The sequence below is a fragment of the Octodon degus genome, unplaced genomic scaffold, assembly GCF_000260255.1.
Source record: "Octodon degus isolate 3935 unplaced genomic scaffold, OctDeg1.0 scaffold00011, whole genome shotgun sequence".
NCBI lineage: Eukaryota > Metazoa > Chordata > Mammalia > Rodentia > Octodontidae > Octodon > Octodon degus.
This window is the reverse complement of record NW_004524587.1, coordinates 14,221,068-14,225,706: the sequence shown is the minus strand read 5'-3', so window position 1 is coordinate 14,225,706 and position 4,639 is coordinate 14,221,068. Positions and strand designations below refer to the sequence as shown.

Genomic DNA, 4,639 nt, shown 5'->3' with positions numbered 1-4,639 from the left:
AGACTGTGTGCACCAACATACTCAGTCTCAATTGCTGGCTCAACGCTCCCCAGGGACTGAACCAGCATAGGCCTGGGGATTGAACCCCCGGCCCCTGCACCTGCAGGCTGGTGCTTTAATCTGCTGAGCTATTTGGCCAGCCCAGGGATTTCTTTTGTTTTCTTCTTTTTTTGTGGTAGCAGGGATCAAACTCAAGCCCTTGTGCTTGCCAGGCAGGCTCTTATGCCACTGAGCTGTATCCCTGGCCCATGATTTCTTTCTTTCTGTCTCTCTTCCATCCTTCCATTTTTCCCTTCTTCATTCTTTCCATCTTCCTTCCTTTTTTTTTTTTTTTTTTTTTTTGTGCTGGGTATTGAATGCAGCTAAACACATGATGTACCACTGAGTGACAGCCAGCTCCAGCATGAGGCTCAGCATGCCCCGGGGCCTCAACTGGCCTTGAACTTGGCACCAGTTTTCTAGACATCACCATTAGAAACCTATTGTGGGGGCTGGGGAGATGGCTCAGTGGAATAAGTGCTTCCCTGGCAAGCGCAAGGGCCTGAGTTCAGTCCCTGGTTCAGTCAAAAAAAAACTTATCACGGATCCCATTTGAAGGCAGAAGACCTTAGAAAAACGTCTCTGTTTCCATGTGTGAATGTACTCGGAGGGAGCAGGCTGCTTTGCACTTACCTCCTCTTTGGCTTTAAGAATGTACACAGTGCTGGCCAGACAGCTCAGCATATTAAAACGCTTGCTTAGGCAGACACAGGGACCTGTTTGATCCTAGGCATACTGTGGTCCCACCCCCAGGGCGCACTGAGATTGATTGAGACTGGGCATGGTGGTGCGCACCCCTGTAATCCCAGCACTTGGGAGGCTGAAAACAGGAGAATCACTATGAGTCTGATCTGTGAGAGCTTGTAAACCCTGTACTAAATACATTTTTTTAAAAAAATGCACACAGTGGGGCCAGGGAGATGGCTCAGTGAAATAGGCACTTCCCTAGGAAGCCCAAGGGCCTGAGTTCAATCCCCAGTTCCACCAAAAAAAAAAAACAAAAAAAACAAAAAAAAAAACCACACGGTTACTTCTGTAGCAGAAGAAACTTCAGAGGACTGAGGGGAAAACATAAGCCCTTCTAACAGGTTAAGCCCAGGATATCCAAAGCAGCTCCTCCTTTCATCTACCATTTCTGGCTCTTCCCCACAGCTATTGGTAGGGAAGAGAGATCCTGACTGAGGCAGAATTACCAGTTTCTATCTTCAGAAGAAGGCTGGGGAGGTCGCTGACTACAGGTGTTAATTAGCTTTCTTTAATTTCCATCTTCTCAACAGATTTGCTCAGCTGTTCTTCAGTCTCATCAGCACTGTTCCAGTGGTGAATTTTGGGGTTCGTGCACTCTGATTGGTGGTTATACTCTGCCATCAGTCGAGGCCTTTTGGGAGTGTGTATGAATGTCGTGACCTTTACTGGGCTATCAGTGGAAACATCCTCATGAGGCCACCTGGATGCTGGCTTCTGTTGTTTGACCTTTACTGGGGTGGCGATGGCAGCATCTCCATAGGCGCGGTAGCCACCAACCAGGCAGTAGGTCTCCCCATGCCAGGTCACCTGGGCTTCTCCGCATCCTTGGTAGAGGACATGGTAGTAAACAGGTGCAGGTTGCTGTGCTCCTAGAAACGAAACAAAGCACAGAAATGATCACTACTTCTCCTACATGCATTATACTGCCCGCAGCTCCCTCTCATGTCCCTTCCTGAATGAAGCCTGCTAATCTGTTTGGTAACCCAAAGACTTGATGTGTCCCTTCTGGTGGTCTCCCAAGGAGGGATGTTTGCTGTAAAAGCACTTGGCTTTTGTGGAAGTAACACCAGCAAGAGACTACTGCAACATCTGTTCCCTCTTGCCACAGAGAACAGGAAATCCTGAAAATAATTGAAAATGGGACATCCTCCATCTCTAGCTATCAAGCTAGGCCCCAGTGGGTCTTTTTCTACCAAGTTAATCCTTATATACTTTTTCTTCTATCTCCAGTTTCAATAGGAATTTAGCTTCTTCCAGATTTTCCATCCCCACCTGCATAATCTTCCTAGCACACGCTTTGCCCTAGTCCTCAGCATCTAAGCCTGCGATGTGTCTGGCAGGCCACTGTGTGTTTTTAGGACAGCATAGTAAAGATGCCCAAGTCTTAAGGTGAGGTTCATGAGACGCCTTCCTTCATCAGACCTTTCTCAAACAGATCTTGTTTCTTGATAGCCAAGTGTACTTTGCTTTTGCTAAGGGTCTTTTAAAGGAAGAGTCTGAGGAAGGTGTCTTTTAAAGAGGGAATTTACTCCAGGTGTGGTGGCACACACCTGTAATCCCAGGACTCCGGGAGGCTGAGTCAGGAAGATACTTGAGGTTCAAGACCAGCCTGGGCTACAAAGTCAGCTCAAGTCCAGCCTGAACTGCATGTTGTCTGAAAAAGACAAAAAAAAAAAAAAAAAAAAGAGGATATTTTATATTTTATCCAGCCTAGCTATGAACTTTTGGGCTGACTCCTCCTACTTTACTGTTGTAAATAACTGGGGCTATTGATGCCTCCACTGCACCCTGGTGTGAAGGAAACCTCTTGTAGCCCAAAGGCATGGCTGAATTAATGACTTAGGTCTTTAAAAAAATGCTTGTCCAAGGGGGAGGGGAGATAGCTCAGTAGAATAAGCACTTGCCTCGCAAGCACAACGGCCAGAGTTCAATCCCTGATACCACAAAACAAAGCAAAACATGGCTCTCTCAGTTCTCTCCTGCTCAGTTTTACTCATTTCTAGGAAAGATTAAAGGTATGGGGGAAAGAACAAAAGAAAGCTGTGTGTACCCCAAGCCCTCCTCTGAAGTTGCCTGACTTAGGCTTAACTGCTGTACTGCTTTCCTAGGGAACAGATGGCAAGTTACCCTGAAGATAGATGATGATCTGGTCAGTTATTCCTCCCAGAATAAACAAAAGTAAAGGAAAAGAGAAGTTTCCCCAAATTTAAGGAGATTCAGGGCTGAGGAGATGGCTCAGTAGAATAAGCGCTTTCCTGGCAAGCACAAGGGCCTGAGTTCAATCCCCGGTTCTGCAAAAAAACAAATTTAAGAAGATTCTTTTCCAATGAAAACCAGGAGGCCTGTGATGTCACCATTACCTGGCAAGGTCATACACAAAATCTTGAGTTGTTGAATAAGTATTACGAAGGCAACAATATGCAATGTATTAATTATTGTAACTGTCCTACTAACCTGTTTTGAAACTGTTTCATTGCTATTTTATCTTTTTTCTCATTAAAATGAATAAAAATTTTAACTTTATTTTTTAATTATTTATTTATCTATTACATTTATTTATGTGTGAGTGTGTGGGGGGGGGCAGCTCAGCCCACCAGGGGGCGGGGCTGGCTGGCATGTGGTGCTGGGGGATCGAACCGCGGTCCCTGTGCTTTGCCAAGCTTGTTCCAAATAGGTGCTTTAGACCACTGAGCCATCTCTCCAGCCCCAAAATGAATAAAAAGTTTTTAAAAAATCTTGAGCTGATGTTCAGATTCCAGGCTGTTAGTGTTAAGATAGAGAACAGGGAGATAGCAGAGGAACCTTTCCTTGGTTCCTGCCTGTCCTCCCTACCCACATCCTGGTCAAGTAGCAACTTTTTTTTTTTTTTTTTTTTGCAGAACCGGGGATTGAACTCAGGCCCTTGCACTTGCCAGGGAAGCGCTTATTCCACTGAGTCATTTCCCTGGCCTCTAGTGGCAATTTTTTGTGTAGTGAATTCTTGTGGGTGGCCATACTTGCTGTTACCACAGGAGGGGTAGAAAATCCCAAATTATGAATTGGGCCAGAGAGTCAAGACTTGGGCCAGGAAGATGGCTCAGTAGAATAAGCACTTGCCTGCCAAGCACAAGGGCCTGAGTTCAATCCCCGGTTCCGCAAAAAAAAAAAAAAAGATTCACCTAAGAAACATTTCACAAAGCTCTGATCCTGAGAATCCAGCAGTTAGGCAGAGATTTGGGTCAATTTGGGAATGAGGCAAGGTACCTTAGAGGTGAGCCTGAAGCATAATTGAGATTTGGAAGTATGTGAAAGAGTGCTCGCTTCGGCAGCACATATACTAAAAAATTGGAACGATACAGAGAAGATTAGCATGGCCCCTGCGCAAGGATGACACACAAATTCGTGAAGTGGAAATATGTGAAAGAAAAACATCCTGGTTAAACAGAATAAAAGAAAAGACAGGGTCCTCTTAATTTATTTTCCTCACCATGAACATATTTATAGAAGAGATATGATTTTACAACTGAGTTCTCTAAAAAATGAGGCCCTCCCTACTCAAGGTAACACAAAAAGTCTGGAGAAGTTCTGGGGCTTTTTGTTGTTCAAGTTGAGCTCAAGGTTGTACCTGAGAGTAATGTGTGGATAAATAAGATCATCCATTTGAAGGTGACAGACCTTGGGGAGGAATTTCAAGTTGCTCTAAGATAAATGAAGATTTCCAGTGACTTTACAAGGAACGATAAGACCAATTTAATGTAAAATTCAAACCACTTTCATGAGAAAATGACTTAGAACAAAATGACAATCATTTCACTTCTGTCTTCTACAAATACAAACTCTTCAGGCTCAGGGACTGGGTTTGATCCCCGGGGTG

General features: G+C 44.6%; 1 non-coding gene across 1 annotated transcript; it reads left to right on the top strand.

Annotated features, from left to right (window-relative positions):
- The first annotated feature begins 4,078 nt into the window (after positions 1-4,078).
- LOC111815119 lies at positions 4,079-4,187 on the top strand. Its single transcript, XR_002819906.1, has one exon. It is a non-coding gene; the product is annotated as a U6 spliceosomal RNA (small nuclear RNA).
- Positions 4,188-4,639: the final 452 nt, after the last annotated feature.